The sequence below is a fragment of the Macrotis lagotis genome, chromosome 2, assembly GCF_037893015.1.
Source record: "Macrotis lagotis isolate mMagLag1 chromosome 2, bilby.v1.9.chrom.fasta, whole genome shotgun sequence".
Lineage (NCBI taxonomy): Eukaryota > Metazoa > Chordata > Mammalia > Peramelemorphia > Peramelidae > Macrotis > Macrotis lagotis.
In genome coordinates this window covers 341,468,365-341,494,120 of record NC_133659.1, presented here as the reverse complement: position 1 = coordinate 341,494,120, position 25,756 = coordinate 341,468,365, and the positions used below count along the sequence as shown (strand labels likewise).

General features: G+C 40.2%; 1 long non-coding RNA gene across 1 annotated transcript in view; it reads left to right on the top strand.

Moving 5' to 3' along the window:
* The window catches only part of LOC141511818 (uncharacterized), a 44,112-nt gene extending 19,727 nt beyond the window's left edge, over nucleotides 1-24,385 (top strand). The window contains exons 2-4 of the long non-coding RNA XR_012475426.1: nucleotides 20,478-20,615; nucleotides 22,209-22,273; nucleotides 24,318-24,385. This is a non-coding gene — a long non-coding RNA (uncharacterized LOC141511818). The remainder of the gene's footprint in view (nucleotides 1-20,477; nucleotides 20,616-22,208; nucleotides 22,274-24,317) is intronic.
* The last annotated feature ends 1,371 nt before the right edge of the window (nucleotides 24,386-25,756 follow it).

The following is a 25,756-nucleotide window of genomic DNA, read 5'->3' as shown; positions in this document are numbered from 1 at the left end:
GACATATATAAACAGAGAAGGTAGAGATGCTAAGTGACTTCTTGGGAGGGAGGGAGGTGGCTGAGGGTCCCTTAGGAAGTAGGATGGCTAGTTTCAGCCAATTCTGTGTTCCCTGCAGGACCTCCAAGCAGAATCCCTGGCCAAGGTAAACAGCCTTTCAGGAGCTGTCTCTAAGACATACTTAAATCAAACAGATATTTTCACTGTAAGTAAAACCTCCAGCACGTTGTTTAATAAATAGGCATTTAAGGCTCTAATGGTAACAGAAAATGTGACTCTCTTAGTCAAGTTTCAGCCATAATTCAGGGCCATCTCTGATCCTTACATACTGACAATCCTCCGTAGATTCTGCCAGCATCATCTGTTCTCTTCCCTTGTTAGGAGGGGTCTTTAAACTTGAGTTATTTCCGGAGAACTTGGGAAATGGGAGCTCTTCGTCTCACCAATTATGAAATACTGTAGACACTGGGGCTCTTGGAGAGAGGGATTTATCACCTGAGATAATGGTGGGTTGCCTCCTGCTCTCTCTTTCTATGATACATCTTACAAGTTTTTCGTCATTTTTGCAAGTACCATTAGAGGAGGATTTAACTGTCAAGTGTTGGGCGAAATGATGCTGATTGTACTGCGGATGTCCCTGAAGTGACATTTCTCAATGGAGAGGGCAGTCTCTTAGCATATTAAGCCCAGGGAACTGGGGGATGATCTTGCAGATGACTTATATATTTACAACTTTTATTTTTATGATGAGCTTAATTGACAACAAATCCATTTCAATAAAGAAAAGATTTTATTATGTCTTTTAAAAGTATATATTAAATTTAACAAGGTAGTTACAAAATTGTCCTGTTTGTGTCCTCTTCTGAACTTTTTGTATCATTCTTCATATTTTTAATGTGCTTCATTGATTCTCCAGGTTTCCTTGTTTAGGAGAGAGATCAATTTGTCCACATGGAATAGGGCATGATGACCTGGATTCAGAAGATTGACTGACTTAATTCTGAGCAGTATAAGGTCAAGGATCATATTTTATTTCAATTCTGTATCTCTCTTGAATCTGAGTCCAGGCCTTATATATAAGAATTTTGTATGTGTGTTGTATCTCTACCCTGGAGGCTATGCACACCCTACTTGCACTTCCATTGGCAGGTTGGGTTCCTGGAAAGTGGCTGGTTATTACTAGTACTCAATATTTTAGGTGTTATTCTGAGGGGTTGGGTTTCCAGTACTACTGTCACTTAAAATTACCCACTGTTGTGTTTCTCACTGATAATCAGGCAGTCACCTCAATTAGTTTTGAAGAAAGGTATTTATTAAGAAGATAGAATGAGAAAAATGACTAAAAATGTTTCCTTTCAAATAAGTGGATTCCTATTTGGACCTTTCCTTGCACACCTAAGATTTTTTTGGGAGAGTAGATTCAAACTTAAAGTAAAATGGCAAAAAGTTATAAATAACACATGTGACAAAAAAAGGAACCTCACATGAATGTAATTATCTGTGTTTGTAGAGACTTCATCAAATTCTCCTTAGGTGTACCTTTCTGGTGGTCTCTGAGAGTCAGTGCCATTGCAGAATCTATAAGTGATACTTCTCTCTGACTTAAAGGATCTTGGGCTTGGTCCCTGAAGTTGTCTTTCCCCAGTATGTCTAATAAGTGCCCGATGCTCCTAGCAGGCACAGCTGTTCATTGATTCCAGTGAGACCTCCAATTCTTCTGATTTTTCAAGGTTTACACTGTCATTATTTGATCACCCAGAACCCAATTGTCTAAGGTTAGCAAATAAAAGATAGAAGTGGCTCCTCTTCCCTAGCTGGATGGAAGCACACGCTTCACTCTTTATCTCCTTTGAGTATTGATTGGCTCTAATATTTGGCATGTTCCGGATAGGATCTTGTGAATCTGGTTTTTTTCCTCTGCTTTTGTCTAAATATACTGCTTCCTCTTGATCTCTTCTGTCCCATGGCATGGTCAGTGTGGAGTGGAGAAGAACAGAGACAAGCACTCCCTTCCTGGTTTAGAGTGAATCCATCTCAAGATCCCATCTAGAGTGCTGCCCAACTGGACTGGTTTGCTTTTTGACTAAACTTGCCATTTTCATTTATCTCCCAAGAAGTATGACTTGACCTCCTCAATCAATGACAGAATGTTCCTTGAGTGACATATGTTTTTTGTCCTTTGATTAAAAGTGCCATGAGCCTTCAGATTTATTAAGAGCTTGTCCGGATGTGGTGATGAGGTCATAGGTAAATTGCTTGCTATCTAGTTTATTCTATTGATTGATTCAACTAAGGTGATTCAGCCTTCTGTGATGACATTAATTAGGGGGTGGGATGGGTAGGAAGTCTCTGCCTGTAATTATATGGTAGTTAGAATTCACTGAATGTAATAATTAGAATATCCTAAGAGAAACAGTGTTTAGGAGGACTGTTTCTGTATATCATAAATGTTAATGGTCTCCTTGGTGTGGGAATATCCACCTCTTGATATGCTTTTTCTTCTCATACCTTCTCAAACCTTTTATAGGATGCTCAGATCTACACAAACACACAGTCTTCTAGATGAAGATCAGACCAGATGGAGTGTGCCAAAATGACCACCTCCTTGCTCTTGAACATTCATCTCTTCTTAGTCCAGCGCAAGATCACTATAACTCTTTTGGTTTCCTTGCCACAGTGTTGACTCTTGTTGAGACATCAGTCTTCTAAAAGCTCCAGATTTTTTCATATGAATTGCTGGGCAGTCATGCCTCCCCTAGCCTAGGGATAGGAAGTTGATTATTTGAGTCTAAATGTAGAGTTGGCATTTTAAAGAGTAGTGAAGTATATTGAATTACAATAGATTTAGTGAAAAGGAGAAGAATCCAAATTCAATAATTAAAAGATGCTGATCTTTGTCTTGTGCTGGCTGGAAGACTTTTTAACTCAAGACCCCTTTATGTAGCAGCAAAATTCAGATTTTAAAGTTGCTTGAACTTTAAAGTCCCATTTAGGAATTAATTGACTTTGTTGAACAGATTTTTGTTTTTCTCCTCAGTGAGATCAAATGAGACATGTATAAAAACTTGTCAGTGTTAGGGAGCGAGTTTGCACAGGCTGGTGGGTTGGTGCGAAATTAATGGAAGCCATTTGGTTTTGTGTGGAATAAAGCATCCATCTTCCAAACATTTCCAAAGAATTAACAGAAGGAGCCATCTGACTTTTCTGGCTTAATGGGAAAGTCATGAATTAGAGTGAGAGGAGTTGAAAAAACACAGTGGGAGGCAACGTGGTCCAATAGGGAGAACAATGAGTGAGGGGGTATGACTGACTTCAGGCAAGTCTTTCTTCCTTCTCTAAACCTCAGTTTTCTTATCTGTCAATCAGAGATTCAATTCATTAAACCTTTATTAAATACATACTAGAAGATAAGCAGCAGGAAAAAAATGGGAAAAAAATAGCTCAATCCCTGACCTTATCGAACCTACAGTATAGCAGGGGGGGATCCCACAAGAATCACTGTAATTAATGTTAGTTGAGAAAGTATATTGGAAAGGTCAAGATCTCAAAAATTAAAGAAGGGAGAGGCCAAGACCAGTGGCATCACATCAAATGAGCAAAGGATGGATCATAGTTCTTGACCTCACTTCACTCAACAACATGCTTCCCTGTTCCCCAGGATAAGTTGATCACCTGAAATCTAATCACCAAAGAGAATGTGTCCATTTTTGATTCTCTGCACTTTCTCAGTGGGGTTGTAAGGTGGTGCCATAGTGCACAGTGCTGGGTCTGGAATCAGAAAGACTCATTGTGTAAAATTCAAATTTAGCCTTGGACACCTAACTGTGTGATCCTGGGCAAGTCACTTCACCCTGTTTGTCTCAGTTTCCTCATCTGTAAAATGAGTTGGAAAAGGAAATTCTGAATCAATCCAATATCTTTGCCCCAAGTGTGGTCACAAAGAGAGTGACTGAAAATTGACTGAACAACAATAAATATTTACTGAATTGAATTGAACAAAATCATAACCTCAGAGGAATCCAGAGTTAGAAATGTAATTTTCATTTGTCTAATGAAAGTATTGAAAAGCTTTTGGTATTGGCTATGCTATGCTACTATTTTGCCAAATAAACAATTCATGTAGTTGGAGTCTGTACCATATGAAGGAAGTTAAGATGGCTAGTTTGGAAAAGAGAACTCAGGGGAAATAATAACTGTCTACAATTCTTGGAAAGGTTGTAATGTGCAAAGAATTATTAGATTTGTTCTATTCACCCCCAAAGGAAGAGGATTTGGCTTGACATCAGGAAAAGCTCACTAAACATTAGAATTGCCCATGAAGGGATTAGTGGTCTCAGGACTGGAATGGGCTCCCCCTGTTTGAAGGTCTTCAAGTGTGGATTAATTGCTTGCCCCTTTTCCTGCCTATCATGGACAATTCTTTTGCATAGGTTGGGGCTGGTGGCTCCAGAGTTCCCTTCAGCTCTTCTCAAGAGGACATTCTGAAACTTTTTCCACTTGGTAGAACCTGGCAGAACCTTCTTGGTAATGATATGGTCCTTGAGAGCAAAGGGTCACTTCCATCCTGTGCTAGATGACAACACATTCTCAACAAAGACTTGTTGCATCTATGAGTTTATTCCTGTAGACGAGCCTCTCCAGGTCCCCATGGCTAAGATCAGTTTTTCTATAGAGAGCCCATTTCAAAGTTCACTGGGTGAGCCAAACACTCCATAAAACCCAAGTTTGCCATTAGGAGACCCAGAGACCCTAGCTTTTTTGTTCCCTGGGTGGTGCTATTTAAATTGCCACTGATCTATCACTAAGCCAATGAACATTGTCATTTTTAAGTCATTATGGAACATATTGTAATCTGAATGTTATTGCAACAGGAGCCCAATGACAAATGCATACTACTGTTGTAGGAAGGCAGGCAGCTATGTAATGTAAATCGATAGAAGTAATTTTAAAAAATGGGATCCTGACCCTGATAACTGTGTTCTGAGCAAAAATCCTTAATTAGAGAGATAGTAAGGACCCCCCCCCCCCGCCCATGGTTGGTGGGCTCCCTGCTCCTATACACTGGAGGTTTGCTCCAACTAACCATTGGCAATCTTTGGGTTAAGAAAGGAGATCTCTGTTGCCTTCAGTTCAAAGTTAGGACATTTGCTGAATCTGGAGACTTCGCTTTGAATTCATTCCTGTGAACCAGTGCAAATCTCTTTCCCTCTCTGGACCTTAACTTCCCATCTGTAGTGTGAAGGGGTTGGACTAAATACCTGGAAGCTGCCTCCCAGGTCTGATGTTCAGTCATCTATGATTCAATGACATCACTTCGCAGGAGATGCCAACTTTGATATTGGTAGCTTCAGAGGAAATACCAAAGTCTGAGAATAGCTGTGGTCTTTAAAATGTTCTTTGAGTATTTTTTATGCCCTCCTTGGTCTGTGTTGCTGGGAAGCTATGCTGCTATTTTGAAGGCAGCTACAACTATCAAAATCAGTCTCCCAAACCCTTCTGTCTTATACAAACAGGTCCCTTTCTGGTGGATTGTTTGCACAACTGTACCCTTGAGGAAACATGCAATGGTGGGAGTCTGTTCTGGATAAGTTTAATTGTGGAGCTTCTTTTAATTCCCTGTGGTTCTGATATCTGAGTTCCCTTCCTTGGTAGTGATTCCATATATTCCTTTCTGGATAGTTTCCTGAGCACTGGTCTACAAGAGACTGGTCATGTCTTTGTGTATGTGCAAGACAGAAGAACCTTTGCCTACTTGAGAGGTCTATATGGACTTTGAGAAATATGAAAGGCTGACCTCAGATGACTAAATTAACAGGTTTCAATAGTTATTGATAAAAGATGACTTTAGGCTAGGCCATAATCTTTTTTTTTTGAAGAATGTGGTCTGAGATCCCACCTGGGAGGGCAGTATCAATCTTTGATCCAGGTAGATCTGAAAGAAAAGGGAAGGCAGTAAGTCGGATGTCACAGATTTTGGATAGACTTATCATTGCTCAAATTCTTCAGAGTTTTCTTAACCCGTAACCTCAGATAATTTGTAAAATGGTTCAGGAAAAAAGGCATCTCCAGGGATATTTGAGGACAAAACAAAGAAACACCGAGATACCTGGGAAATGCAGACTAAAATTCTCAGGCCTCCATTAATCTACAAAGAAGTTTTATTGTCTTTCCCAATTTTCAGTTCATATGCTCTTTGGTACTTCTGTATAATGGGACCCTGAAGAAGAAGCACTAGCTCAGAGGATTAGGATACTCCTGCTATTATTTTCTGCCTAAAGTGAGATTTGTAATAGGAGAGAGGCCAGTGTCCTTTTCAGGCTATCTGAAGCATCTGCTGCCTTTTGGCCACTGTAGTTCAATTGTTGGGGTTTTTTTCCCTCTCGGATTGTGTTCATATAAATTGTCTGGCAATCAAAGAAAACCAACCAGGGAAGAAGTGTACTGATAGAAATAAAGAATGGATGATTTGTTGAAAAAAGAATGGGGGTCCTTACTAAAATGGTAGCCCTGATAACATGGAGTAAGGAATGAATGAAAGATAACTGAGGATGGATGGGGAATGACTGGTAAGGTATTTCCTTCTTAGTTTCCCTTTCTTCCGCGGACATTAACTTCCTCATGGTCACTTACTCATATGACCTATCATCCTTCCTTATGACCACTGTTCCCCCTCCCATGTATTCTTTTAATTGCCAGGAACTATTGGATCTTTTTTTCATTATATCTTGATTATATTCTCTCTTGCAAAGAAGGGGAAAAACAAAACATTGCATGACTTAACTCTGCAATGAAAAAGCTGTCCAGAATGTTATGGAGGGGACTCATGTTTAGAAAAAGGACTGGATTGAATGACCTTCCTCTTGGATTCTTTGCATCCGTGGATATCTATGTTGTTCTGACTATGGAAAACAGGAAAACTTTTCTTTCTCCTTGACCCATATGTGAAGCCACTCAGCAAATGCATTTCACTGGGACTCGTTAAATTCCCAGACTGACACCATCCATCTTCTTGGTCTGGGGCTTGCCGCCTCGTTGTTGGATAGGCATAGGAATTTGTGACAAGGGACCTTGTCACTTGGGAGCTCTGAGCCAGGGGACTGAAAAACAAAGCAGTTAAAGATCTGGGGAAAGTCTCCTCACATATTGGAAAGTCTGGCTGTAAAAGGAATGGAAACTCCACAGAACAGGGAACATTCCATTCTTTGTTTCTCAGCTTGTCAATCAGTGCCCAACACATGGAATTCCCTTCCTCATTGCTTGAGAATTGATCCAGAGGGTGGAAGGAGGAAGAATGAGGAGAACCAGGTTTTTGGCTCCATCTATACAAGAAAGAATTTCATATCTAACAGAACCGTCCAGCAGTGGGACAAGCTGCTTTGAGAGGAGTGTAGTCAACTTCAGTTTCTTTATCTGTTAATGAGAAGAATAGTACAATGCCTACTGCAACTGTGCTGATGGACTTGTGATTCCTCTCTTTCTCCACCTCTTGGAAGCTGTTTATACTCAAGACCTATCCTCTGTAGGAGGCCTTCCCTGCTTCGCTCTGCCTCAGTGATGAGGATATCTTTCTCCTCCAACCGATATACCCATACTATTGCACCTGTACTCTTCTCCTGGACATGTGGATTCTTTCTTACTCTTTGAGTTGACTGGCTTATTCCAACCTGCTCTCATACCATCAGGCTCAGGTTTCCAGGAAGACCACTGCCACATAATTACACGCAGATTTTCTTCAGAGTTCTAAGGGAGGGCAGCTAGATGGTGCAGTGGGTAGAGCATTGGTCCTAGAGTCAGGAGGTCCTGAGTTCAAGTCTGGTCTCAGACACATAATAATTACCTATCTGTGTGACCTTGGGCAAGCCACTTAGCCCCACTGCCTTGCAAAAACTGAAAAGAAAAGTTCTAGGGGTAACTGGTAAGGAGAAATATACTGTCATTACTTCCTGCAGTAGTGGTACTTTGAGATACTAAGCACAGGCAGTTTCATAACAATAAAGTTAAAAAAATAAACTCATAAATAGAGGAAATATATTAATAATAAATAGGTTAAAAATCTATGTATAAACCTTGGGTCCTGGTCTTATACCTATACTCAGTGTCTGTGGGGAAGAATGGGCACACACTTATAGAATCACATCCATGAGTGAAGAAAATCCACATGCTCAGGGTAAACCCCAGCTCTCTCATTATAGACTTGTGTATCTTCTTTTTTGAGGAGCTGCTCATGATTGTGCATTGATGAGCATCGCTTCTGTGTTGAAGTGGAAACTTCAGATGTTGAGCGGACTTGCTCCATGCTGTGTTGTCTAAAACTTCATGGGGCAGGAAGGCTCAATTTCTGAATGACTTGTATTTTCTGCTTTCCATATTTTTCTTTGCTCAGCTAGACTTAGTAAGCAGTAAGTAGAATTTTTTCCCATCTTCCAGCTTGGCTGCCACATTCCTGCTCTGGCCTCCCCCCCCACCCCCTGTCTTCTCTTCTCTCTCTCTCTGACTTTACACTATAACCAGATACCCAACCCACTACAGTCCTCTTGTCCCCATCTCCTCATTAATATATTTCTCATTCAAAATCAGGACCAGGTTGTCTCAGAACTCTCAGGTTCATTTCCAGCTACTGCCTTGTAGGGACACTGTTTCTCTTAGCACTTTGAGAAGTGACTCAACCCAGAAACAAACCCTAAAGAGAGCCTGTCACAACTTGCATCCACATTGTTGATTTTTATAGAACTAAGGAAGATTTGTATTGATAGCCATGTTGACTCCTTCACTGAAATGGAAACTTCCTGAGGGTAAAGACTATTTCCACCCCGGTACTTGCCCAATCTGTGGTAGGTACTTAATAAATGCTGATGGATTTGAATTTCATTGACCTGTAAGAGTCCTCATTGACAGCAAGTCCTTGAAGTCTAGGACTCTTTCCTTCCTTATCTTGGTCTCCCCAGCATCTAGCACAGGGTCATAAGATCCTAGATCTGGAACAGGAAAAGACTTTAGAGGCATCTGGTCCAACCCTTTTATTTCATCAGAGTAAATGAGGAGTGGGTCGATGACCTTTGAACCCAGGTATTGCTTGTTCTAAGCCAGAAGTCTCCCTACTCATTGACAGTGCCTCGGTTCAAGACAATAAATGCTTACTATATGTAGAGACCATTGAGCCAGGAATTAGGAATGATATAATATTTAGGGAAGACCTAGTTCTCTGCCTTCATGGAAGTAAATGTAGAAGAGAAATGAGACATGAGCACAGAAAAAAATAATACTCAATATTATGTGATAATATTCATGACAAGTGCAAAATCCAGTGCTCTTGTGAGAGTTTTTCAGGACAAAGGCTGTTTTGAGTTTCCAATGAGAGCCTGTGTATCTCTCCTTTGGAACCATAAACTGCTCAGTAAATTTGGTCTCTTATTATTATTTTCTCTGAGGCAATTTCTGCTCTGTTCTTGCTGACGATGGTAAGGACTTTCCTCGGGGGCCCATGGGGAAAATGGGAAAAGCATTGCCATGGTCAGCAGACCTTGAGGCTGGAGGACAGTCTGCCCTGTTCCAGGGTGCAGAGGAAGGCAGAGAAGGGGCATCTTGGATGAGAGAGTCACACAATCTTGGAATACCAAGCAGGTTGGGGAAGAGGACACAGAGCTTAGGGAATCTTAACACAGGCAAGATTTATCTGTTTGTCACTCACCAAATGCACTTACAATAAAACTTGACATCACAATAGTTTCTAGAACAAATATTTATTTGTTTGTGTCTTGGCTTTGGGGCCCATCCATCTCAAAGAGACACCATGTGCATAGTAAGAGGTAAGACTGACAACAGACCAGGTGGGGGGGGGAGGTGGGATGAACTGGGAAGAGAATGGGCAGGGAGTGGGGGACCTGGGGGAGCTCATGGTGAAGGGGATGAGGCCTCCCTTTCATGCAAGAAAGGCCACTATGAATGGAAAGCCTTGGGTTGTCTTAGGGCTGTCATGGAAATAGCATCAAGTGAGTCTCAGAGGACCCAGCTTTGAACATCAGCTGGCCAACTTGCTAGTTGTCCGACTTTGGACTTCTTAAAGTTTATGTTTCATGTTTGTTGAAGTCTAATTTCCTGTTTTATGTTAAGCAACTCTCCTTTCCATTCAGTTCTAAGATTCCTTCCATACCTGACATTTTGTCCTAAGGTCCTTCTTCTGTAGTAGTATACATTCCAATATTTCTTCCAGTTCTGATCTTTGAAGATTCCACGAATATTAGTAATCTTCAGGTATGTTGGAGAGACACTAGGAGAGGCTGGTTCATCTTGTCCCTAGAGGATAGAGCCAGGAAAAATGGCAAAAGGGAAGACATTTTAGGCTCCACTTTAGATTTCAGATTAGTCAAAAGTAGAATAGGCTGGATCAAGAAAGGGGTGCCTTTCCCTCTTTGGAAATTTTAAACAGAAATTTTCTCCAATCTCCACCAGATTATTAGCCCTCTTAGCCCACTAAATCTCCTGCTTGGATCAAGCTTGCTTGGACTTCCCATCCCACCCAACCACCTCATCATCTTCCAGGAGGCACTTATCTCCTTTCTGCTTGGGCCATCATTTTCCATATTTCCATATTCCATATTCCCTCGCCACCCATTTGTTAAACTGGACAAAACTTTGTTACTGTCACTTCCTCTATTCAAATGAGCACCTGGATTGCATTTGTTTTAGTTATTTGAATCTTCAAGACATTCACTATACTAAGATCCTCCTAATTCTGATATTCTAAATGTGGAGTCTAGATTTAGAATTGAAAGAGACCTTTTATTTTTTTTAATTTTGTTTTTCCAAAGTTATATGTAAAACCAAATTATTCCTTTTTTGAAAAAAATTGAGTTCCATATTACCTCCCTCCCTCTTCGTTGAGAAGACAAATTGATAAAGGTTTTTATGTGTGCAGTCATGCAAAAGATATTTCCAAATTAGTCATGTTGTGAAAGAAAACATAGGACCCCCCCCAAAAAAAATCCTATAAAAATAAAGGAAAAGGAAACTTTGATCTTCATTCCAATGCCAGTTCTTTCTTTGGAGACAGCATTTTTCTTCATGGATCCTTTAGAATTGTCTTAAATTATTGTTTTACTTAGAATAACTAGGTCATTCATAGTTGTTTACAATGTTCTGGTTCTGCTCATTTAAGTTTACATCATTTCATTGAAGTCTTTCAAGGTTTTTTAGAAAGCCACTGTGCTTATTTCTTATAACACAATTCCATCACAATCATATATTACAACTTGTGCATTCATTCCCCAATTGATAGACTTACCCTCTATTTCCAATTCTTTGCTAACACAAACAGAGCTGTAATACATAATTTGGTATATCTGGGTACTTTTACTTAAAAAAAAATCTCTTTGGGATACAGACTTAGTAGTGATATTGTAGGATCAAAGGTTTTGTGCATTTTTATTGCCCTTTGGACATAATTCCAAATTGCTCTCCAGAATAGTTGGATCAGTTCACAACTTCATCAGCAATGCATTAGTGTCTCAGTTTTTCCACATTCTCTCCAACATTTTATTTTTTCTTTTGTTTCAGATTATCCAATTTGATAGGTGTTTAATTGTTTTAATCATAATTTCTTTAATCAGTCATGATTAAGAGTTTATTTGAGGGGCAGCTAGGTGGCGAAGTAGATAGATCACAGCCCTAGAGTCAGGAAGACCTGAGTTCAAATCTAGCCTCAGACACTTAATAATGACCTAGCTGTGTGGCCTTGGGCAAGCCACTTAACCCCATTTGCCTTGCAAAAGCCTAAAAAAGAAGTTTATTTGAGTATAGATGGCTTTGATTTCTTTTTCTGAAAATGACCTGTTGATATCCTTTGTTTATTAATTAGGGAATTACTTTTATTCTTATAAACTTGACTCAGTTCTCTATATATTTGAGAAATGAGGACTTTTTTCAGAGAGATTTGCTGTAAACCTCCCTCCTCCAGTTTTCTGCCTTCTTCCTAATGTTTACTGCATTAGTTTTGTTTGTGCAAACCATTTTTCATTTAATGTATTCTCTCTCTCCCTCTCTCCTACACCCTCTCTCCCACTCCATCTTTCCCTCTCTCCATCCCATTCCTTTTCTCACTCTATCTCTCCCTCTCCCCTCCCATCTTCTACATCCCATCTGTCCCCCTCCCCCTTCCCTCCCATCTGTCTCCCCTCCCCTCCCCCTACCTATAGGTATCATAGCTATTTATTTATTCCCTCTTTGAGCTAACTTTAATGAAACTAAGACTCAAGAACTGCCCAGCCCCCATTTCCCTATCCACTGTAAAAACTCTTATGTGAAATCGCATTCTACTCCTTCTCCCCTTATATTTCTGTTTTCCACCCCTTAATTTGATTGTTTCTGGATATTATCCCAATTCAGTCAATTCATTCCTATGCCCTCTCTCTAGATATTCCTAACTGTTCAAATAATGAAAATGTTTTTAGGAATTACAGGAATCCTCTTTACTTATGGGAATATATCCTTATTTCATCCCTTTGATTTCCTATCCTAAATCCCTATTTTATGCTTTTCTTGTGTTTTAAAGTCAAAATTCTGTTCCACTCTGATCTTTTTATTAGGAATACTTGAAAATCCTCTATTTCATTAAATATCCATATCCCCCCTAAAGGAGTATGCTCAGTTTTTCTGGGTGAGTTTTGGTTATAATCTTTTTTCCTTTGCCCTCCATCATATCATAACATAATCCAGGCCTCTGGAAATCATTCTTCTACATTCTATTTAAGGTGGAAGCTGTTCAATCTTGTATTAGCCTGACTGTGGCTTCAAAATAGTTGATGTTTTTCATTTTAGGGTCTTTTTTGGGAGGTGACTGTGGATTCTTCTAATTTCTGTTTTATTCTCTGGTTCTAGACTATCCAGACAGTTTTCCTTGATAATGTTTGAAATGATACCTGGGCTCTTTTTATTTTTTATTTTTTAGGTTTTTGCAAGGCAAATGGGATTAAGTGACTTGCCCAAGGCCACACAGCTAGGTAATTATTATGTGTCTGAGGTCAGATTTGAACTCAGGTCCTCCTGACTCCAGGGCCTGTGCTCTATCCGCTGCACCACCTAGCTGCCCCAAGAGTTATTTTCATCAACAAATTTTTGAACCTTATTTCTTATTTGTCTAAATCTACATTTTAATGAGTTCCTTTCTTCAGTGAATTTTTGTACATCTTTTTCCAGTTGGCTATTTTTTTTTTTTTTTAGATTTTTCAAGGCAATGGGGTTAAGTACCTTGCCCAAGGCCACACGGCTAGGTAATTGTTAAGTGTCTGAGGCCGAATTTGAACTCAGGTCCCCCTGACTCCAAGGCCAGTGCTCTATCCACTGTGCCACCTAGCCACCCTTGGCTAACTATTTTTAAGGAGTTCTTCTTTTCACTGTTTTTTTTTTTGTGTGTGTCTCTTATCATTTGGCATATTTTATTTAAGGTGTTATTTTTTTCAGTACTTTTTGTTAGGGGCAGCTTAGAATCAGGAAGACAGGAGTTTAAATATGGCCTCAGACACTTGTCACTAAGAAGCTATGTGACCCGGGGCAAATCACTTAAACCCTGATTTCCTCACATCCAGGGTCACCTCCCAATCATCCCTGATTCCTATCTGAGCACTGGATTCAGTTGGCTCTAGAGGAGAAAGTGAGACTGGTGACAGCACAGCACCTCCTCACTTAAATCCATTTCATGTGTTTGTCATTGGATCACCTCAGTGATATCATGGTCTTTGAGAAAGAAGGGTAAATTATTATTATTATTACTATTATATTACTTTTTTCCTCCTTTATGAGTTATTTACTTTTTATTCATAATTTTCTTGCATCACTCTCATTTCTTTCCCTGTTTTTTTCCCCACAGCCTCTTTTATTTAAGTTTAAATTTTGCTTTCAGACTTTGCATTTAACTGTTGTGGTATTGTTGTCTTTTTCTGAGTACCATCCTCTATTACCACAGTCGTTTTCTATAGTCAAGTTCTTTTGTCATTGTTTATTTGCTTATTTTTAAGCCTGTTTTATTATTCTAACTTTAAATTAAAGTTGGACCTTCTTCTGTGGTGGAAAGGGCACTGTCCTAAACTTTATGTGTTTTTTTTAATTGGTGCTACAGTTTTTAGATTTAGTTCTGGGAGATTGTAAGTTTTCAGTTCGTCCAAGGTATACGTTCTTTTACATTTTAAAAATATTTTATTTTTTCCAATTACATGGAATCAATGATTAATATTCAATTTTAAAAAACTGAGTTCCAAATTCTTTGTCTCTTTTGCTCTCCTTTTCTCTCTCTGAGATGGTAAGTAATTTAATATTGGTTATATACATGCAGTCATGCAAAGCACATTTCATGGTTGTCTGATTTAAGGAGAAGTATGATCACTGTTTGCTTGACCTGCACTCTGGTCTGTGAGTGACCACAAGTACTCTTTTCTGACTGAAATAATATACCAGTTGTCTGACTCCCTTGTCTTCTGTTGACTTAGAGTTCTGACCACCACTGCTGAGTCATTCAGCCCAAAAGATCTGTGGCTGATTTGCCAACCATGACCTGAACTTGGGCAGTTTTCTCTGGATTGCTCTCTTCTCTTAACCCAGAGGATAGATCTTCTAAGTTGTCTTTGTCTGGAAAATTGTTTCACCCCATCCTCTTGTTGATTTGGAATTTGGAAGAGCTCAGTTGAGTCTTTACCTTTATTCTGTCATCTGGACTCTACCCTTCTTCCTACCAAAGAATCTTAAAGACCATCTAGTCTGAGTTACTCATTGTACTGATGAGAAGACTGAGTCAAAGAAGAGTTAAGTGGATTATCCAAGTCACATAGCTAGTATGTGTCAGGGGCAGACTTTGAATTGAGACCTTTCTGACTCCAAGATCAGTAACTTAATACTTTAATTTATTACCTTTTTAAGTGAGATAGAGTCAGAGACTCAATTCAATACCAGGTCTTCATTTCAAGTAAGCATTCTAGTCATGATACCACAAAGAATTTCTATTCAAGGGAGAATGAGGGGATGGTTTAGGGAACTTGAAGTAGGAAGAGAAGCAAGGAATGGGCTCATCAGCACAGCTAATCAAAGGAGATTAAATGACCTGACTGGAGGCATGGGGGCCCAGTTACAATGAAATAACATTAGATTGTAGAAGTATCTTGACTTTCTCAAGTTCCATTTAGCAACATATGAGAAAGGATGGAGAAGATGAAAGTGAAGGAACCCCAGCGTTTGGACAGGTCAAGTTATGAATAAGAGGATGTGGAGTCAAAGAGTTAAATAGGGGGAGACCTTCATATTGGACCAGTCACCTATGGGGTCAAGACTAGGAAGAGCATTTAATTAACCTTAATTCAACAAAACATCTATTAAGCAGCTCTTCTCAGTATATGGTCAATGTTTTAAAAATCTCAGCAGAGATGAATTAGAATTTTATCATTCTGTGTTCTAAGATTCTTTAATTTTTTGACATCATTCATTCTGGATCCTCCCAGCATAGTCTAGACACAGCATAGAGTTTAAAAAAATAGACTTTGCCCTCAAGGAGCTAACATTTCTCAGGGAGAAAAATCACCCTTTGTACAGCTAAGTTAGGCAAAATCTATTCAGAGTGAATTGGGTCATAAATGTAGGGCTAGAAGGGAACTGTGAGGTCATCCAACCCAGTGCTCTCATTTTACAGTTGAAGAAATTTCATTTGAGAGGGCATGGAGGACACAATTATATATCAAGACCAAGCCCTGGGCACCACTGGGCCAATCCTCTTGAGGAAGAATGAGGAAAAAGGCTGGATTAGTAGGCAAACACAGATGATCAGAGAGGGGGAATAACATAATTCCTAGTCATAGAATTAAAGTAATTATGAACACTCCTATTCATTTGAAGCTTTAATTTTGTATCATCAATTGTCTATTAGACATTTCCAGCTTAAGGTCCTAGAAATGTCTCAAATTCACCATCTTTCCCCCCAAACCCACTCTTCTTCCAAACTTGCCCATTTCCTTCTCTTATGCTCTCATTTCTGTTACTTTGACATTATCACGTTCCTTATGTCCCCTCCGACACTGGTCTTATTAGTTGCCAACTATTGCTATTTTGCCTTCTACATACTCTTTCTCTGATCTCTTTGTTCACATAACTCCCATCTTAGTTGAAGCCCTCATCACCTTTCACCCGTTATTACAACAGTCTCTTCCTTGATCTTGATTTCTCCCTTCTAGGTTATGCTCCACATATTTGTGCAAGTGATTTTTTTTTTTTTTGGTAAACTCAACCCTGACCATGTCACTTCCCTGCTCAGTCAAGCTCCCTATTGTCTCTGGAATAAAATATATTTCTTCTCTTCCTATTTCAAAGCTCTGAATCGTTCAATAGTGTGATTTGGCAGCAAGAAAGCTTACAGTGTCAGCCATAGTATGCTGAACTAGTATGAGAATAGACCCTCTGCATTCTGTTCGTCAGTCCATGAATGGATTAATGTTTTTCTCCTAGGCACCACATTTTAGGCATAGCATGGAGGGGTATTTATAAGAGATTCAGTAGAATGATGAAAGACCTCAAGGACAAGTATATGAAGATCCCTTTCAAAAAACAAGGGGTTTTTAGCTTGAGAAGAGGTGAGGCATGATAGCAATTTCCATGCAAATTCTAAGCCTTCCAAGAAAGGCTCTCATGGGAAGAAGGTTTAGAATTTTTCTCATCCATATTCCTCCCATACCTTTCCTCCCCCTCCAAGGGTCCTTTGTGCTTGGTCCATGAAAAAGAAATTCTAGCCCTAAGAAAACAACTTTTGGTAGAACTCTAATAGATTTACCATCAACTCCAAATGTATTTTGATATATTTTGGCCTATTGTCAGATGACAAGGACACTATAAGTTAATGCCTCATAACATTTAACCTGCTCCCAGGGAGGGGAATAGCTCATTCTGACCAAAGGGATTGTTTTCCTTCTGAGATCAAGCTCTTTGGCCTTGTGTATGGGTTTTGATTGGGCCCCATTCTTGCAGGATAACAGATTTAGGGTGGAAGTAACCTTCAGCGAGGTGATCTAACCCAATCCCCCCACTTTGTAGATGAAGAGGCCAAGTCCCACAGGGTTTAAATGATTTGTTCACTGTCATGGTCAGCAAATGATGGACCTGGAAACTGAATGCAGGTCCTCTGAGCTTGAAGGACTTTCTCCTGTATTCAGTTTGATCTGGGATTTAGAACTAGAAGAAACTTTAGAGATTATATGGTTCAACCTCTTTATTTTACAGAAGAAATGGACACATCCTTGAGCTAGTAAGTCATGTTCCTGAGGCTGTGAGTCCCAGAGATTCAATCCACATCTTCACAATCCAGCCTTGGTACTCTTTGCTGCCTTGCACAGAAGTGGCTAGAGATCTAAGAGGCTTGGGCATGCCAGGCCTTCCTGGTACATGCATTTGCTTCAGATGTGGATGATAACTGCTGCGGGTGAGGGAGAAATTTATAGCAGAGCGTTTTTTAATTAGGAGAGCCAGAAGTACTGAATGACAAGGGAGCCTTTCTTGAATAATAGACCTCGGACGCTTTCCTGGTGGATGGGTGTTGATTTATATAAGTACACTGAACTGATTTTTCAGTAAATTAAGTCCCATATGAAACCCAGAGCTCCTTTTGCTGAGATGTAATAGATAGGGCCTTCCCAATGTAGCATAGTTTTATGTGGGATATTAGTATTTGTCTGGAAAATTGGGTTATGTAGACAGCCAAGCTTGGTAATTAATTACTGCCACTGCAAAATAGGATAGAAGGTATCAAGTTCACTATTCTTGACTATGTTCAAGCAGAGAACTCTGGTAGTAAGTTCCCCATTCCTGAGATGTGAAACCTGGAATGGGTGGGAGTGAGTTCCTCACTCCTGAGGATGTACTGCAATGGATGCTTATGAATGTCACATCATCTCTAGTGGGACATGCACCTCCACTGATACAAACTCAGTATAGAGAACATGAATGATAATACCTGGTGTTTCTGTAATCACTTCATGAGTTTTGTAAATCACATTATACATGTCACCTCATTTGGTTTTCCCAGCCATCCCAAAGGGTAGAAACATTAAAGGTAAAGTGGACATCCTCATTTTACAAAGGAGTTTAAAAATTAGCTGAAGGGTAATGAAATAGGGGAGACTAGGGTAGATAACCTTTCTGGGAAAAAGAGATCTGGAGGGACTGCCAGTTCAGTAGGAGTTGGCAGGTAATATGGTGGCCCCATATAACTAATTCCTGAAAAGAAATAGGTAACCAGATTGTACAGAATGCTGGACCTGGAGTCTAAGAACCCCCATTCAAGACTGCCTTAGTCACTGAACAGCTGTGTGATCTTGGGCAAGTCATTTCATCTTACCTCATGATGGTGGTGGTGGGTGGTGGTGATTGTTTCTGTTCATGTCCACAACAAGGAAGGTTTCAGGTCAGTTCCACTATCCTCTGGCCTGGTCGGGCCCCATCTGGAGGAATTCCCTCAGTTCTGGTATCTCACTTGAAGGGCCAGTGTTTGTTTGGAGAGGGCACAGATGAGGGAAGTCAAGATAAGATGGTAAAGGACCTTTAGATCGTACCATGTGAGGACTGGTTGAAGGAATTCTGCATAGTTGGTAGAGGAAAAGAAGACTTGGTGTATAGCATGAGAGAGTCCTTTGGGTCCTGGTGGTACTCACAGAATGATCAGTTTAGGTTTGATATGAGGAAATACTTTGTACCAGCCGATGCTGACCTGTTATGTGATCGGCCGCCTTTGGAAGTCTACACCTTCTGGAGGCTACTTCAGTACTGTCAGGGATCCCCTAGACAGGGTTTGACTCAGTGGATCCCAAGGTCCTTTTGAACTCTGAGATTCTGTTCCCTTTGGACTTTGCCCTGGTCACTGAAAAGCAGCAGTACTGCCCTGACTGCAGTGACAAAGGTTTGGCTGTCACTCAATATCAGGAGGAAGTTTTTCTAGCCATTTGGTTGTATCCTGGCCGGGGTCATCAAGCCAAGCTTTTACAACAGCCAGACACAACTTTGTGGCTCAAATGGGCCCTTCTTAGATCGACTCTCCATAAAGGCTGAACACATAAAGTGAAGTCGTAACTCAGTGAGACTCTTCTGATGGAGCCTGAGATAATATGATCTGGGGACTCAGATGGCTGATTATCTAACAGCTTAAAGGGGCCGAACTTGGGGGACCTGTATCAGTGAAGATAGGCAATTGAGAACGGTTTGGTATCAGAAGAGCTGGACAAAGAGCCTGCTTTTGCCACTGACTTTGTGATCCTGAGCAAATTGTTACCCTCCGCTGTGCCTCAACTTCCTCATCTCTAAAACTGGGGGAGGAATGGTTCTATGACAAGGGCTGTTGCCCTTGAAATGAGGTTCTGACTGAAGGGAAGACTTTTGCTTGGAGGCTGAACAGGAAGGTGTTGGGTAAGGTTGGTGTTGGAAAGAAAAAATATGAAATCCCCAGGACCCTCTGTACAAAAGTGATCAACTCTGATCCTCACTATAGTCAAGAAGGGGGAAAAATACAACATAATACAAAGCTTAGTTACTGGCTTCAACAGGTTGTTGAGACAGGTGAGACCCAGAAAGTTCCTTTTGGACAGTCATCCAAAATTTGGATCAGATTTTGGTCTTAAGCTCAGGTGTCTGGACTGGGAGTCAGTGAACTCTGCATTCCGGATCATTGTCTTTTATGGAGGACTAGGAATGGGCAAGCTAACCCCTTGGGACAGAGCCAGTCAGGGACAGCCTCAGGTTTGCTAAATTGGGATCAGCACTCCTCCAGGGAACCCTCCTCTAGGGAACCCTGTGACTTTCTTAGAAGGTGGGCTCTGGTCTTGGGGAGATGGTTAGTTCCTGTTGCAGACATCTTCTAGAGAGTGAAAAAGCTTTTGCTAGCTCTCTTTGCCCTCCACACCCAAAAGATCTCTATTATGTTTATCCTTCATTTTTGAAGAAGACCACATCATCAGGGAGGTGATATCACAACAAGCACATGAATTGGATTTGATTGAGGTGGGGCTGGGCTAAGTCACCAAGCTCACTTTCTCCTACAGAGCCATGTGGGTCCAGTGGCCAGGTATGAATCAGGGGCAACCAGGATTGAGTGACTTGCCCAAGGTCACATAGCTAGTAAGTGGCAAAAGAGTCTGAGGTCAAATTTGAACTCCAATCCTCTTCAATCCTAGGCCAGTGCTCTATCCATGGAGCCACCTAGCTGCCCCAGTAACCTCAGGCATATCATAAGGCTTCTGTTTCTTCATCTCTAGAGTGAAGGGGTTGCACTTGATGATCCTTAGGGTCTCTTCTTGCTCTCGATCTGTGAGTCCCTGCCCCTTCAATGCCTCTTTCAGAAAGGAGATTAGACTACATGATTTCTAAGGTCCCTTTGAGTGCCAGGAGGCTATGATTCTTTGATCTCAGAGCAGCATTTAACCTTTTAAGATGTAATTGAGCAATTTTCCATGATGGTTAAATTTCAGAGATAGTGCTGAGAAGAAGCATGAAGAGAGACTACATCAAGTGGCAGTGATTGAGGGCAGTCTTCCACTGAGCCCAGGCTGAGAGAAGAAAAAGTCACACAGAAACTCAAAGTCATATTGCCTGCTCAGGACTATCAAGTCAGTTGGTTGGATGGACAAGCACCTCCTCTCATTACTTTAAACTGGTTTTCTAAGCACTTTTTTTCACTATAGCATTGTGAGGTAGGGAGTTCAAAGTATCATCATCCAGATTTTTCAGAGGAGAAATATGACATTTAATCATTGGAGGTCAGGTGATGATTGTGATGCATAATATAAAGCTTAGTGACTGGCCTAAAAGATCTAGAACTTCTTTTGAGGCCTTTAGGTCCTTGACCTCAGAGCCTGTTGATGATCTACGCTGATTCTCAGCACCCCCAGGCCTACTGGCCTTTAGTCCCAATCCTGAGGTTGGCACCTTTTCTGGGCAATATTTCCTACCTTTTCTTTCAAGAAGTGAGTCTTCCCTCCTCCAACATATCTTTTTGCCTTCTTTTATGATTTCATCATTGCAATACTATACCCATGCACCATGCTTCTCCAACTAGATGGTGAGGGATGGGGGAATGTGTCTGTTTTTATCATTATTTTCTCCCCACCAACCTCACTGTGTTTAGAGTATAGGACCTTACACACAGTAGGTGATTAATAATGGTATGTTGAATTGAAATAGCTTGAATAAAATCTTCAACTGAAAAGGCTCATGGAGAGAATCAGATTCAACTCCCATATTTTATAAATGAAACAACTGAGATCCTTAGAAGCAAAAAAACAGTTGTTCTCTTTCATTAAGTATCGGCCATCTCGTCCAGCCTTTATACTTTACAGAGAAGGAGACTGAAAGCAACTTGCTTCAGGTCACTGAGAAAGTAGTGGTGTTCCAGGTCCTGTGCATCCCAGGGCAGGCTGTGTCATTAGATCCCATCCCTTAGTGTGCTGTTAGCCCCTTTCGGCTTCAGCCTCCTCCCAGGGCAGCTTTGTGCAGGGCTGATGATGAGCCCAGTAGGGGAGGGAGAACAATCAGCTCAGTCCCCTGTCCTTTCCACCCTTGATAGAGGTGTTAGCTCTGGCTTCCTTTCCTTCTCGGCAGGGAGCATTCTGCCAAGGCAAGCTTATATATTGCCTGGCATCGGCTTTGCAGACGGGACTGGCTCATGCTGTAAAGGCAGAAATGGATTGAGGTACTTTGGGTCAACGGAATGAAATGGGCTCTTGCAGCTCAATTAGTCTTTCCTCATGCATGGATCAGGTTCCAGCTGTTGACATAAAATAGAAGTGATACTGGACTTGTTAGAATCCCTCACATGGAGTATTATGCACAGTTGTGGATGTGATATTTTAAGGAGGAATTGACAAGCTAGAGCATGACCTGAACATTAGAGAGGACGATGATAGTGGGGTCCCAGCCATTCAAAGAGCAGTTCAAGGAACTGGGGGGTCTTGAGCATGGAGAAGAGAAGATTAATGTGTGTGGGGGGGTGAATAACAGCTGCCTTCAAGTATTGGAAGGGTAATGACATAGAAGAGGGATTCAGGATTTCTTCCTTGGCCTTATAGAATTGAGGGAGGAGCAATGGGTGAAATTGGTAGAAAGAAAAGCTTCCTGTGATGCTGAGCTCTTCCCAAGAGATAGGGACCCCTTTTAGAAGCAGATTGCGATTTTTTGTTTTGTTGTTTTGTTTTTAATCACAGGAGATCTTCGAGCCAATGCTTAGCTAGCACTTTGGGATGTTACTGGAACAGAGATTCCTGCTTGGGTATGTGTTGGATTTAATGACTTTTGAGGTCCTTTCTGAGCTTCTAATGTTTTATATTCAAACATTGTGACAGTTTCCCCGTGTTCTGGATTGAGTAGCTAACTAATAAAAAGAATGCCTTTCATGTCTTGAACTGTCATAGAATGTTAGAAACAAAAGGCACCTCAGAGATAATTTCTTTCAACTTCCTCAATTAAAGGTGAGAATATTAATGCTGAAAGGGGAATTGAGGCTCTTTTAGTAGGCTATACAGCCATATATTTAGAACAAGGAGGGACCTCAGAAGTTATCCAGGTCAAGCCATTTCTTTTTCCATATATAAAAACTTGGACCCAGGAAAGTTAAATGAATTACCCAAGGACACATAATAAGTTAGGTGTGAATTCTGGGTCTTTTCCTTCTCAGTTCAAGAATCTTGCCCTCACACCAGACTGTCTGCATGTCTCTATAGATCCAGATCCAGATACTGAAACTCCCCAACTGTGGAGGGCATAATAATAACAGTGAGGACATTTTTTCTCTTTTTTTAGAAAAAAACACATTTTTTATGTCTCTTAACTTTATGTTGCATTTTTTCACAAATATGTGCATCCTCCATAATAGATCATTACTCCTTGTGATGAAGAAAAATTGCTGTTATTATTACACATTTGATAGTATCGGTCAATCATTCCATAAGCATTTATTGAATATGAACTCCTTGCCAGATACTGGAGAAATGTTGGGAATATCAAGGCAAAAGCCAAGTGTTACCTCTCCTCAAGAACCTCTCAGTCTAACCCGGGGAGACACAATATGCATATTTAGGTACTACAAGATACCCACTATAAGATGGTTGGAAGCTTATTTGGAAGACATTGCTAACTGGAAGGAATGAAAAGTTTGATATAAAAGATGCTTTAAGGTAATGAAAGAAGTCATGACTTGGAGGAGACACAGGCTGGAGTGAGACAATTACAGGATGGGGAGGGCAAATCTGTGGCTTAGTTTGGGGATGGGTGTGAAAGATGGGAGATGGCCTCCTGTGTTGGGAGAGGACAAAGGCCAGCTGGTGTGACTGGTCCCTAGTGTTAATGGAGACTTGTGTATGACAAGACTGGGGATCCAGGCTGAGACCATGCTGTGAAGGACTGAAGATTCCCAATAGTATATGCAGTGCAATACAGATGGCCACCTTTTTAAAGAAGCAAAAGGGAAAGGAAGCATTTATTTCATCTTTTCTTCAGGTTCTAGTTGGTCACTAAAATTACAGTGTGTTGGGGCAGCTAGGTAGCATAGTGGATAAAGCACCGGCCCTGGAGTCAGGAGTACCTGGGTTCAAATCTGGTCTCAAACACTTAATAATTACCTAGCTGTGTGGCCTTGGGCAAGCCACTTAACCCCGTTTGCCTTGCAACCTCCCCCACCCCAAATTAGAGTGGGTAGTTACACCATTGTAGTCATCATGTAGATTGATTTTCTGCTTACTTTGCATCAGTTCATATGTGTCTTCTCATGCTTCTTTGAATTTTCATGTTTGTTTTTTTTTAAAATTATTGATATATCCTGAATTTCCTAATATCTCCTCTCTACCCCCCAAAAGAGTCATCTCTTATATTGGAGAACATAAAAGGGAAAAAAATCCTAGATCATCAAAATTCCCAATAAGAGTCACTTCTGGTCCTTCTTTCCCTCCACTATGTGACTGGCCCCTCAACTCTGAACCCATGCACATGAACTGGGTTCAGTCCTAGAGGAACCCAACCACTCCCAGGAAATTTCAGGTACTTTTCTCATACTTTTGCATCCCTGAGCTTGAGGAGAAATTATTTAAAACTTCAATTTAACTCAGTCTTCCCAAAGCAGGAAGGGAAGGAAGGAATAAGCATTTATATATTGCCTATTGTAAGCCAGAAAAAGTGTTTTACAAATATTCTTCAACAACAGTTGGTGTTAGTATCGTTATTTTATAGTTGAGGTAACCAGAGGTGTAATGACCTGCCCAGTATCACACAGCTAGTAAGTTTCTGAGGTGAGAGATGAAGGCAGATCTTGCTGATTCCAGGTTCAGTGCTCTATCTGCTGTGCCACATGGCTGCTTCAGGACATGGGAAGATATTCAGTGAAGATGCTATGTAAGGTATGGGACAGTTAATTATTACTGAACAAAAAAGAAATGCTGAACACAAAAGGAGTCATTGAAAGAAACTTGAAACAAAATGAAGACTTAAGTGACACAGTAAAATGACTGTTATAATCTTTCAAGAGGCTGAGATTAGTGCAAAAAAAAGTCATTACCAATAAGAAAGTAATTTTTTTTGAAGAGCTACTCTCTAACTGCTGCTATTTTCCTACCTCATCTTTTTTCCCCATTTTTCCAAATGTAAACTAAAAACGAACCCTTCTCTATACACAATATAATACAGAGAGAGTTGTATGTGAAACTGGATTTCTATTATGTAAAGCTCACTCTCAAGTTTATGATAAAATTCAACATGTTACTTTCAAAGTTGTCTTGCTTGTCAGAGATTCCTTCTGGTCCCTCTGTTCTGTGTATTTGAAAAACATTTCAATAATACTTTTTTCTTTCTTTCTTTCTGGCAACCTCATACCTAGCTCCCTTCAGGCTGCCCACTTACCAGCCCTTCCATTGGAAAAAAAATGAAAAACAAAACCTTTGTATCTCATTTTCTTGGTGAAGCAAAGCAATTCTCACATTGGTTGTGTCCAAAAATATAACTTGTTCTGCAACTTCAAACTATCACCTCTGTTCTTTTGGGGGAATGAATATAGTATTTGTATGACTAGGTTAAAAGGTATGCACTTTTAAAGGGAATTTTAGAGAATGTTTTTCAAATTGCTTTCTAGAATATCTAGACCAATTTAGTTACACTAGCAGTGCATTAGTCTACCAATTTCTCTTCGGCCCCTATAGCAACTGCCTTTTCCTTACCTTTTTTTTTTTAATTTTGTTTTTGGTCATCTTTGTCATTCTGATAGGTATGTGTAGAACTGCAGAGTTTTCTTTTTTTTAACATTCATTTCTCTAATTATTGACATTTTGGGTAATTTTTTAATATGACCATTGAAAGTTTTTCTTTCTCCCCCCCCTCCCTTTAAAAGTATTTCTTGGGGGTGGCTAGATGGCTCAGTGGATAGAGCACTGGCCCTGGAGTCAGGAGTACTTGAGTTCAAATCTGGCCTCAGACACTTAATAATTACCTAGCCATGTGGCCTTGGGCAAGCCTTGCAAAAACCTAAAAAAAAAAAAATTAAAAAAAAATAAAAGTATTTCTTGTTCATATTCTTTGACCACCTATCTACTGGGGAATGGTCCTTGATAAATGCTTGTTAAAAAAGCATTGAATCCGTTCTTTATATATATTCAGAAGATGAAACTTTAATCAGAGAAAGTATTTCAAATTTTTCCCTAGTTTCCTGTTTCCTTTCTTATTTTAACTATTAGTTTTGCTTGTGCAAAACGTTTTAATTAATTAATTTAGT